The sequence below is a fragment of the Macrobrachium nipponense genome, chromosome 31 (assembly GCF_015104395.2).
Source record: "Macrobrachium nipponense isolate FS-2020 chromosome 31, ASM1510439v2, whole genome shotgun sequence".
Lineage (NCBI taxonomy): Eukaryota > Metazoa > Arthropoda > Malacostraca > Decapoda > Palaemonidae > Macrobrachium > Macrobrachium nipponense.
Window position 1 is genome coordinate 20824330 of NC_061093.1, and position 13162 is coordinate 20837491.

Below are 13162 nucleotides of genomic sequence, written 5' to 3' on the forward strand. Positions count from 1 at the left end.
ATCATGAGTATTTTTTTGTTGTATTCCACATGAAATTGCGCACATTTTCATATATAATACTCCATGTAACTGCTAATTTAAAATGGTGCAGAAATTGTCAGACAAAATAATTTGAGATGTGTCCCTGATACTTTTTAGTGCGATAAGAAATTCGCGCTTGCGCGCCTGCGTAACAATTGTAAACAAAACAACGCCTTGATCCGTGAGCTCCCAGCATCCCCCAAGGCGCGTGATTCAAAAGTATTCGGCTGGTAGGACTAAGTATTTTTCCGCGAATTTTTAAAAAAACTTTTCTATGTCGACATAAATTACGTCCAGTCGGCACCTGACAGACAATTAATCTTGACGTAAAATTCATCCAATAGGTGTTTAAGGGTTAATATGATTAGTTGTTAAATTTTACATTTATTTAAAAAATGATTAGTTGTTAAATTTTACATTTATTTAAAAGTTTAATTCATTATATATTGCTAATGTTTGTGAGGGTTGGCAAGGGAATGTTATTCACACTTTATCAAATATAAAATTCAGATGGAATATAAAAATTTGTTAAATTGAACAAAGTAATTCTTGATTAAATAAAAACTACTATTTCTGATTGACTTGAAGGAAATACAGAATAAGCCCTACCACATCACAGCATCACAGATTACATATCTTGGGTCAAGAGTGCATGTGTTTCAAGTGGAGCTGTTGCTATTTGAGATGCCATTATTGATCAAAGTTCCTCATTGATAGGCTTTCAGGCAGTGCTGAGGTTGTGTACTACTTAGTGTTTTGAAATGATCTGAGAGGTTAATGTTAAATTTAAAATACGTATTTACTTTCCTTATTTACTTTTTCATTGATTGTAAGTAGTTTTCTTATTTGTAAGTTAAAAGATCACTGTAAATTGCAACAAGAAAACTTTTTTGCAAAATCACTAGCAAAAAGTGTTACTGGTAGTGGTTAATGTGCTTTTCTTCGCAACAATCTTGTGTGATTGAGAGAGAGCAAAAGTTGCTTGCTTGTTGGATTATCAGGAAAACTCCTTCATTATTACCTATCTATTCCTTCTGAGTGTGTTATTTCTAATTCCACCCAGACTGTCCTCTTCCAGTTGTTTGGCAAACCTGGCAGATTTCATTTGCCATACAAGATATGCTGGCCCGCACCTTATTGACCTGTTGTGCCCGGCACTTTTTTTGTGGTACATGACATTTTTTTTATAGTTTCAACTCTTTATATATAGTGGAACCTCGGTTTTTGTACATAAAACAATAAAACATTCTGGAACCTCCCACAAAGTCTGAAACATGTGAAATCTGAAATAAAAATTCCCATAAGGAATAATGTATTTACATACAATTACAGGCAGTCCCCCAGTTACCAGTGGTGAATATTGCCGATAATCGAAAATCGGCTATTTATGGCACTTGTGGGACCAATAACCAGTTAATGGTACCTCTTTGGTATGTATTTGTGCCATAACTCTTATCATTGGTGTCAATAACCTGGAATTGGCACATTATTGCTGGGGACTGCTTACAGTGCATTCCAGACCTAAAAATATTAATGAAAAATAATTTTACAGGGAATAAACATAGTTTTACATACAGAAAACTATGAAAACTAAATATAACTAGTGAAACTAATAAATGAACATTTAACATCATTATTACCTTTATGGAAGACTTTCATATTAGCATATGGAAGATGGAGAGAGGAGAGGATTGGTTTGGAATGGTAATCCCCTCCAGAAGGACTCAAAGTATCAATGATCTATCTGGGGTTACTTCTCTTGTTTTTAACTGGCATTGTCATGGGTTACTTCAATTTTTCTTTTTATGCTGGTACTAGGACCAGCTTGAGTCACTGGACCCCTGTCACAAAACAAAATTGTCCAGACATTTGTTTATGATGTCTTGAAATCTGCCTAAAGTGAAACTATGCATTTTCATTCAACATGTAAAGAGACGTGAATTACAGCATCTTTGTCAGGATGAAAGTTCTCAGAATTTTTATCACTCCACTTGGAAAGCCTGCCCTTAATCACTGAAGTAGGAACATTACCTCTCTCTTCCTCTGCTTCCACCTCGGAATCCTCATCTGCCGTCTGTTGCTGTCACTGCTGAAGGTCTTGCAGTTTCTCGGTGGTTAGCTCTTCCCTGTGGGCATCCACTACCTCTTCCACATCCTCACCACTCGCATCCAAGCCAATGGAGTTCCCCAGAGACACTGTAGATTCCACAAAAGGCACAAGGTCAGGGTCAGCCTCAAATCCTTCAAAATCCTTCTCGAGGTAACGCTGGCCACAATTTTCTTTGACCAGAGTTCGTTGTCCTGGAAGTCACTCCCTGGAATTAAAGATATTGGAGTGATCCTTCCAGAACACACCTAGGGTCAATTCAGTGTCTGAGGTCACTTCATAGCACCTTTGAAACAATGCCTTGGTGTAGAGTTCCTTAAAAGTGCGAAATATGATGTTGGTCCATGAGCGGATGAGAGGAGTGGTATTAGGGGGCTAGAACTTCAGTGATGAATTTAAATTTTTAACAACTGGTCTTCCAAGCCAGGAGGATGTGCAGGAGCATTGTACATTACCAGGAGGCACTTGAGGGGCAATTGATTTTCCTGGAAGTATTTTTTTCATACTGGCCAAACACTTCAATGACCAACAATAAAAATTTGCCTTGGCCAAACACTCATTGACCCACAATGAAAATTTGCATCATGACCCATGTCTTTTTAATTGGCCTTCCACATCACCGGCAATTTATTCTTAACATTGAAACTTCCAGTGTTCAAGAAAGAGAGATACACTAGTAGGGGCTTCACTTGGAAATCCTCAATGGTGTTCCCACAGGACTAGATTTAGCCTTTCCTGAATAGGTTTTTGCTCTGGGAATGGACTTTCTTCTTGCATGATGTAGGTCCTCTCTGGCATTTTTTTTCCCAAAAGAGGCCTGTTTTGTCACAACTGAAGACTTGAGGGTGGAATCCTTCAGCCTCCAAATATTCCTTGAATTCATCAACGAATTCTTCAGCGGCTCGTTCATCGGGGGACTGTCTCCCCATGCTTTACTACTGTGTGCGCCTGTACGACTTTTGAATATTTCGAACCAGCCTCAGATGGCCTGAAAATCACTAACAGCAGCACTTGTAGGCAATTTATTACTGAGATAAGCTTGCAGCATTCATAAATAATTACTTCAGACACACTATCCCCTACTAACTGTTTTTCGTCGAATCATAGTAACAACAGCTTCTCAACATCTTCCACTAGTTGCGATCACTTTATCGTTAATGAAGTTACCCTTTCACAACATCAGCTGCCTTTATTTTATTGTTTTTAGCTAGGATTGAGCTTATTGTCAACACTGACTTGCCGTACATCCTAATAAGATCAGCCACTTGTGCACCACTTTCATACTTCACTAAGTTCTTAATTAAATTCTAGCGTGTTGCTGGCCTTTTTAACCAAAGGGCTGGCACTTGGACCTTTGTTTGACCAAATGATGGCATTTATTTATCTGTTCCACTTGAAATGGCACAAAATACAGCGAACACTTGGCGTGGTGCTGGAGACAGGAGGTGATGCTCACTCAGCGAGAAACAAAGGCAGAATGGGTCATGAGAGAACATGGGATGCTTTGGTGGGGCGCTGGGTACGGTGCAGTCGCGTGTTGGGCCTGGAAGGAGCGTTTCAGAGTTTATATGAAATTTGAGGATATGTACGAAACTCAAGACAAAGTTTTTGTCTGAAAAGTCTACGAAAACCGAATCGTAAGAAAAAAACAGGTTCCACTGTACTTTCAACAGAATTTTTGATGGCATTGTTGTTGATTACTCTGTAGTTTTTGACAGTGTGTTTGAGTATTTATTAGTCTTGATACTGATTGTTAATTTTAATTAGTATTGAGGGAGACATTGAGCTGGAACCTTGGGCCTGTTACTCATTACAGTTAAAAAAAACTGCAGTTCTTTAACCCTTAAATGCCGAAGCGGTAAAAAAAAAAGATGTCTCCCGTGTGCCGGAGGTGTTTCAGAGTGAGCGCGGAAGCGGAAAAAATATTTTTTTCAAAAAATCACAGCGCGCTTATTTTTCAAGATTAAGAGGTCATTTTTGGCTCCTTTTTTTTTCATTGACTGAAGTTTAGTATGCAACCATCAGAAATGAAAAAAATTATCATTATCATATATAAATAATGTGATATATGATAGCGCAAAAACGAAATTTCATATATAATTGTATTCAAAACGCGCTGTGCGCGAACGGTTAAAGGTAACGAGTCACTTTTTTTTTCGTTGTAATGTGCACTAAATTGCGATCATTTTGATATATAACACATTGTAAAACGATAAAAGCACACAGAGAAAATATTATCACAAAATAATGCATGAATTCGTAACGCACGGACTTAAACAAATATTTTTTTCAAAAATTCACCATAAATCTAAATATTGTCCTAGAGACTTCCAATTTCTTTCAAAATGAAGACAAATGATTGAATAATACTATACTGTAAGAATATTAGCTTACAAATGCAGTTTTCGACCATATCTGACGAGGTAAAGTTGACCGAATGTCGAATTTTTTGTATATATTTTTTTTTTATATGCAATTATTTTGGAAATAAGAAAAGCTACAACCTTCAAATATTTTTAGTTTTATTCTACATGAAATTGCGCACATTTTCATATATAAAACTCTATGGAATGCCTAATATGAAACTGAGCAAGTATTCCGAGAATGGTACGTACGCATTTCGGAGATTTGTGGCGGAGAATCCGCGCGCGGAGGGAAGGAATGTTTTTTTTTTTTAAATTCACCATAAATCTAAATATTGTGCTAGAGACTTCGAATTTGTTTCAAGATGAAGATAAATGACTGAATATTATTAGACTGTAAGAGTTTTAGCTTACAATTGCGTTTTTCGACCATTTTGTTAGAGTCAAAGTTGACCGAACGTGGTTTTTTTTTTTTCTTTATCGTGATTTATATGCAAATATTTCAAAAATGAGAAAAGCTACAACCTTCAATTATCTTTGTCGTATTCTACATGAAATTGCGCACATTTGTTTTCATATTTAAAACTTTATGTAACGGCTAATTTAAAATGGTGCAAACATTACCACAATCGCACGTATGATTTTTTCGGAAGAGTTACCGAGCGGACGTAAAGAAAATTTTATTTTTTTCATAAATTCACCATAAATAAAAATATTGTGCTAGAGACTTTCAATTTGTTGCAAACTGAAGGTAAATGCTTGAATATTACTAGAATATAAGCGGTTTAGCTTACAATTGCGTTTTTTCGACCATTTCGGTTGAGTCAAATTGACCGAAGGTTGAAAATTTGTCACTTATCATTTTTAATATGAAAATATTTCAAAACTGATAAAAGCTACAACCATGGGTTGTTTTTAGTTGTATTGTGCATGAAATTGCGCACATTTTCATATATAAAACTTTATGTAACGGCTAATTTAAAATGGTGCAAACATTACCACAATCGCATGTATGATTTTTTCGGAAGAGTTACCGCGCGGACGTAAGGAAAAGTTTTTTCATAAATTCACCATAAATCGAAATATTGTGCTAGAGACTTCCAATTAGTTTCAAAATGAAGGTAAATGATTGAATATTACTCTAAAATATTAGAGTTTTAGCTTACAATTGCGTTTTTCGACTATTTCGATAGTCAAAGTTGACCGAAGGTTGAAATTTTGGCACATCGTTATTTATATGAAAATATCTCAAAACTGATAAAAGCTACAATCATGAGTATTTTTTTTGTTTTATTCTACATAAAAATGTGCACATTTTCATATATAATACTCCATGTAACAGCTAATTTAAAATGGTACAAAAATTATGTCAGTGACGAAATAATTTCCGAGATGTGTCACAGATACTTTTTAGTGCGGCAAGAAAGAAAGTCGCGCTTGCGCGCCTGCGTAACGATTGTAAACAAAACAACACCTTGATCCGTGAACTCCCAGCATCCCCCAAGGCGCGTGATTCAAGAGTTTTTTTGACTGGTAGGCCTAAAAGTATTTTTCCGCGACTTTTTAAAAAAACTTTAGTATGTCGACATAAAATACGTCCAGTCGGCACCCGAGAGACAAAAAATGTTGAAGTAAAATACGTCCAATCGGCGTTTAAGGGTTAATATTAAGGGCTTTTCTTTCTCCCGAGTTGTGCCCGTAACTACAATTTGATGTTTTCGTCCCAGACATGTAAGTACATAGTAAGTCAAAGGTTGAGATTTTAATCCCAGAGTTTGTTGGCTCTGATTTTATCATTATAATAGCCCACATGCATGGGGCATGGCTACGTACACTTGGGTCTGGATGACCTATTTATCGTCAGAAAAATTTGGTGTAGAGTTGCCACGAAGTTTTGTTTAATTTTCAGTAAGTCCTATAATTTATATGTATTTACTGTTTACTACTGCAATCCATATAATATCGACTGTCTTGGAGAGGATTAGTATGGCCCAGTCTCATGATTAAAAGGCTTTATTCAATATTGGTGAAGAATGTTGTGCTGGGAGAATGTAATGCAAAAGCACAGTGATTGGCCAAGTTCAAATTCAGTTGATCAACATGGCCTTTCTACTCTTGAGTTTCGTTTATCCTCTGATTTTGTCCAGGTAATTGGGGAACCCACCCACATTTCTGGTTTTAGATTAGACTTCATATTCATAGATGTTCCAGCTATTGTCAAGTCCAAGGTCTGAATATATAAGTAGGCACTTCAGGTCATTGCGCCATTGATATATCTTTTCAGTCGGTACTGTATACTGTCTCTGTATTCTTAATGCCACCTTTGGAAAAAGTCTAGCTAAAATCCAGAGCCAATTGGGATCATATATTGAAGCTTGTCACACTTAATATTTCAGATGCTATACTATTAATAATGATCCCAAGAAGTTTAATGAAATGCAGATGGCTGTTTTAAGAAATGTCCCTAGAAAGATTATTTCCTAACCAGCTGCGGTTTTGATGTGCCTAGACAAGCCTACCATGACGAAGGTACCAAATTCAGTGCATAGACACCAAATCGTTCAAATGAAACTTAAACCATTTTGAGTGTACTCGCTGTGACTAGAACTTATGTAGCTTTGAGAAATTTCAATAATTTCTTGAAGAGGAAACTTGAGGCAATTACTCGGCCTCATCTGTGGTAAAGCAAATTGTCATCTATCTTTGGGTTAAGGTTGCCTTGCATTCCACCACTGCTAACAAATGGTAGATTGCTTACTGGCCATAGGGAAAAGGCTGAACTGCTTTGTCAAAGTTTTGAAGCCAAGCAATTCGCTGAGGATGTCCCTCTCCCTATACTTGTCATCCTGAAGCTCATCTCACAAAAATTTGATAGCTTTCAGGGATGTTGAGAAAATTCTAGATAATCTTGATAGCTGGGGCGGAGAAGATCCTGGTGGTTTCATCCCTTTGGTTTTTCAGAAAGGTTTGAGTGAGTTTCTAGTGTTTTGTGTCTCAAGGTTAGTAGATTCTATAGATTTTTGTCGCTGTAGTTAATTTGCGGACGAGCGCAAGCTTGGTAATACAATGCCTGTTCCAAAGACTGGCATATTTGCAGAGATGCAGTAACTACAGGCCAATACATCTGTTTTCCTTGTGCTCTCCAAAGCTGCTGAAAAGTTTGTTTTTAAGGCACTATATAACTTTCAGTTTTGTTTTTTAGACCCCCCCCCTCCTTTTTTTTTTTTTTTTTTTTTTTTCTCTCTCTCTCTCTCTCTCCCGTACACTGAAACGCTCCATCCGCGGCCCAGCGCATGATCGGCCCCCCTGTATCAAGCATCCAGTCTTGTCGTGATCCATTCTGGCTTTTTCTCACTAAACAAGCATCACCGTACATGTATCCCACATCAACGCACGAGTTTTGTGTTTTGTGCTAATTTTGATTTTGAAACTCATTGCAAAGAAGCCATCATGGGGCCAAAGATAGTTGCAAGTGCCACCCCTTCAGTAAAAAACCAGAAATACAACTGAATTCAAGAAAGAACTTGTTGTGAAGTAAAAACTGGTGCACATGTAGCTGATCTTGCTAGGATGTATGGCAAGTCATCCTAGCACAGAAACAAGAAATAAAGGCGGCTGATGTTGTGAAAGGGGTCACGTCATTATCGAACCAAGATCGCAACTAGTTGAAGATGTTGAGTTATTGTTGGTGTTGATCAATGAAAAAACAGTTAGGGGGGATAGTGTGCGTGAAGCAATCATTTGTGAAAAAGCTAGATGTTGCATGCTGATTTAGGTAAGAAAGTGCCACAAGAACTGCTGCTCCTAGTGATTTCAAGGCCATCAGAGGCAGGTTCGAAAAATTCAGAAAAGCGTACAGGCATGCATAGTGTCGTATGGCATGGTGAGGCTATGATTTCTAATAAACATGCCGCCAAGGAATTAGTTGATGAATTCAGAGAGTATCTTCAGGCTAAAGGAGGCATCCCTCAACAGGTCTTCAATTGTGATGAAACAGGACGTTTTGGGAAAAAATGCCAAAGCGCACCTACATTACGCAGGAGGAAAGTTCATTGCCAGGGCACAAGCCTATGAAGGAAGGCTAACACACTTGGTCTGTGGGAATGCTAGTGGGGATTTCAAAGTGAAGCCCCTACTTGTGTGTATCACTTTGAAACTCCCAGAGTTTTCAAGAAAAACAATGTGATCAAGAATAAATTGCATGTGATGTGGAAGGCCAATAAAAAGGCATGGGTCACAAGGCAAATTTTTGTTGAGTGGGTCAATGAAGTGTTTAGGCCCAAGTGTGAAAAAATACCTGCAAGAGAATCAATTGCCCTTAAAGTGCTTCCTGGTAATGGACTGTGCTCCTGCACATCCTCCTGGCTTGGAAGACCAGTTGCTGGATGAATTAAAATTAAGCACTGTGAAGTTCATGCCTCCTAATACCACTCCTGTCATTCAGTCCATGGACCAACAAATCATTTCAAACTTACACTACACAAGGCACAGTTTCAAAGTGCTTTAAAGTGATCTCGAACACTGAATTAACCCTAGGAGAGTTCTGAAAGGATCACTTCAATATCTTCAACTGCATAAGCCTTATAGATAAGGCTTGGCAGGGAGTGGCTTCCAGGACAATGAACGCTGTTTGTAGGAAAATGTGGCCAGTGTTATCTTGAGAAGGATTAAGAAAAGTTTGAGGTTGATCCCGATGACCCTATGCCTGTTGTGGAATCTGTTGAGTCTGGGGAAGTCAATGGGCTTTGATGTGAGTGGTGAGGATGTGGAAGAGTTAGGGGACGCCCACAGGGAAGAGCTAACCACTGAGGAGCTGCAAAACATTCAGCAGGAACAGCAACAGACTGCAGATGAGGAATCCGAGGGTTAGAAAAAGATAGGGGATATGTGCCTACTTCAATGATTAAAGAAATGTTTGCGAAGTGGAGTCTTAAAAATAATTTTTTTTATTTTGAGACATACCATCCTAAGAAAGACGTTGCAATTCATGTCTCCTAACATGCTTAATGACTATGCTTTGTATCATTTTCAGGCAGCGATGAAGAGACATCAGAAACAAATGTCTGGACAGTTTTGCTATTTGACAGGGGTCCAGTGACTGGTCCTAGTGCCAGTAAAAAACAAAGTGGGGAAGTGAATTATAGTTTCGGTTTTTGTATTTTTTTTTGGATATCATTGGAGGTTCTGGAACAGATTGTACGAAAAATGAGGTGCTGTTACGGCCTCTGAGAGAGGTCCGCTTCAGGTTCGATATGAAATAAATAAAAATAAATATTTCAACACCAACAGTTGAAACTGGGGATACGAATATAGAAAGAAACTAACACAACAAAGGTTTATTTACAAGCTTACTAACAAAGGTAAATGCAGAATGGTACCTCCTATTTACATAAAAAGATAGAATCTTACACTGCATGAACTGGGGGAACAGCGAGGTAATTCAAATACTTGCGGGCCGGTTTAGTGACTTGAAGCAGTGGCTTCACAAAAGGAGAGCGGCAATTGCAGACGTCCTCTTGACTCTGTATTGCAGAAAATAGTCTACTCTTGAAACTTGCAAGGCAGGAACTCCCCAAAACCTCTAGCAGGACATTTTCTATTCTGAAGTCTTCTCAACATCGAGATAACTCAGTCGACCACTCCTGAAGATGGCTTGACCAAAATCCAACCAACTCTCGAGCAACTTTTCTTCTGAATCTTCGTCAGTCCCTTTCTCTATTATCTCTCACGGATGATCTTTGCTGCTGCTGATCTCTCACTGATAATCTGATCTTACTGAGGAGATATCTCTGTGACTAACTGGTGATCACTCTTTTACGATCTCTGCTGCTGCTGCTACGACAGTCGTATTTATATGGCACTCAGGGGGTGGAGCCTACGGCGAGCGTCACAGACTCCCGAGATTTCCAGAGCTGCTTAGATGAATCTAGATGAGGTATTGCATCAGAAATCGCGGCATTTCTCACGTCACGGCAGCGCCTGACGAGTTCCATAACACTCCTGCCAATTCTAGAACCATCATGGGGACAGGTACCTCCAACACAATGAGCTAACGCCTCATTGCTGCCGAACTTCTCGAAAATGCTTTTTACTTTCCTTTATTTTTCTTTGCTAGGAAACTATTATCATCACAGGTGCCACTACATATATAGAATCTAAACTAGGAGTGTTGACAGTGTCAGTATGCTTATAGAAAACAGGTACTCCCTGCAATGCTCTTTTAGACTTTACTTGCTATTTGCAAGAGGACCTTGATAAGGGTTATGAGTGTACATAAAGTATTTCAAATAGATATTAGTGCTGCATTCGAATTTAAATCTCAAGTCACTTTTAAATTTTGGAAGTTTGTAGTGGATGGATATATATGTTTTATGGTTACTTCAAGGTTTCCTTCAGGTAGGCAGCAGCGAGTTGCTGTGGATGGGATCTTGAGTGAACCAAGACTTGCTTTATCTCGAGTTCCACAGGGTAGCATTCTTGGGTTCCACAGGGTAGCATTCTTGGTCCACCGTTACTTTTATTGTTTGCAAGTGATATGGTTGTTGGCCTGGAAAACAAGATTGTTCAGTACTATGCTGCTGATGCATCACTTGTGGGTGTAGTAGTAGTCAAGTCTCCATTTAGAGAAATTAAACTGTCCTCAGCCTCAGTCGTGACATGGACCTGGTCGGTGATGGTGTGGGCGGTTGGGAATGAGGTTGAACCCCAGTAAAACAAAAAATATTGATTAGCAGATCTCGTACAGATATCCCACCCCTACCTCCTCCTCAGGTGGGTGAAACTTTGCTGAATGAGTCTGAAGCTTTATGCTTATGAGTAAATTTATACTGATCAAACTTTTGAGAAACTTCTAATGATATAATGAAAGTTTCAGTGAATGCTGCACATAAGTTATGTAATGTTCGTAAGGTCTCGTATAGTTACAACTGTGATAAAATCAGTGCAACTTGTTTTCGGTTGTTTGTGCTTCCTTTACTAGAGTACTGTTCTCCAGCGTGGATGTCTGCTTCTGTGAGCAATTTATCTCTCTTGGTGGTGTTAAGTTTGTTTGCTAATAAAAGCAGTAAGACTTAGATCATCAATGATTGGTCTTGTTTGTTGGATTTTCAGAAGTTTTATTTCAACAGAAATCTTTCACTGCCTGATCCCTTTACCTACCGAGAGGAACCAGATTCACTGAATAGCAGTACCAATATGCAGTAAATGTACAGTGGTGCTCAAATCTCTTGCGACGTGATTCTTTTTGTACCATCCAGATTCTTAGACTCAATGTGACGTTGCCAAGTGGTGCTAAACTTTTTTTTTATTTGTTAGGTCATACATGTCAAACAGTTTGCAAATTCACAGTTAGCCGTATTTTCCTTATGGTTGATTAGAGAGGATCACTTTTTTGCACTGGTTTAATTCGTAATCCGTGGTTTGAAATTTTTTTTTACGTTGCTCAGTTCAGTGTGGTGTGATAAGGTTAGTGGTGCCAGCAATGAAAGCACACACAACACGCTCCTCTGACTGGTCAACATAACCACGTCTGCAGCATTATGACAGTAGGCCTAATAAGCTCAATAATCATAACAACAATTTCAAAGTAGGAGTATGAATTAAAACAAGTTTTCTTTGAATGTTGAAGTTTTCGGCTGTGTTTTTTTAAGCTGCCTGTATGTTGCAATATGATTTAAAGGCCTAAAAAAATAATCTAAGCCTTCTGAGATGTAATCTGTTACCAATGAATTTATTTGTAGAGATTACTTGTCCTTTGAGGAATACCAGAGGAATATGAATTGCAACCAGTTTTCTTTGAATGTTGAAGTTTCGGCTGTTTAATTTTGCAAAATGATTTATAGGCCTAAGAAAATAATTTAAGCCTTCTGAGATGTAATCTGTTACTAATGTTGTTATTTGTAGAGATTACCTGTTCTTTGAGGATTAAAAGGTGGTGGTGATTTTGGTTATATGTAGAAGATGGCTATTAATTGATACGTATATAAGTATGTATTAATATCAATGCGTATGGAACACTGTTTTACTACTGGTTTAAAATATCTTTTCTTAAAAGTCCCTTTGCTCATTTTTGGTGTATAGTTAAGTTCTTCTCTAAGGTAACCAAGTGCAAGATATTTGGGATCTATTTTGTTTTTATTTCTGATTTTTACTGCAGTTTTCATTGCAAATTTTATTCATGTAGAGAGTAAGTTTAAGTCTGAAACTGCTCTAAAGTTAATAGAAAACATTGTGGTAGACCAAGTAGTAGCTTTTAAGTTGGGGATGTAACTCATAGAAATTAATTTTGTGTTTGCAAATTTTAAACACTGAGTGTTCTAAGTTTCAGTATGAAACCGCTTTGGAGTTAGTAGAAAATTTGTGGTAGACCAAGTAGGAGCTTTTAAGGTGGGGATGTAACTCATGGAATTTTGTTAATATTAACACTGTTTATCATTGCTTTAAATTCCTGCTGTTGTTGAATTGTGTAACCAATTTACTTTTAATTTTGCTGTGATATTTGTTCCTTATCCCAGTCACCAAATTATTGAAAGATTGAAATTTAAAAAAATATTTTCTCTTATAATTTTAGGGCCAAGAAGAGGTTAGATGGTGAAGATGTTTATGGCAATGAGATATATTGTACCTTTGGAAAGAATCTAGACAAAGAAGGTATTCCAAAAGTTGATAGTGG

General features: G+C 37.8%; 1 protein-coding gene across 1 annotated transcript in view; it reads left to right on the forward strand.

Annotated features, from left to right (window-relative positions):
• The window catches only part of LOC135206782 (meiosis regulator and mRNA stability factor 1-like), a 239685-nt gene that overhangs the window by 225750 nt on the left and 773 nt on the right, over positions 1-13162 (forward strand). The gene's annotated exons all lie outside the window — the stretch shown is intronic.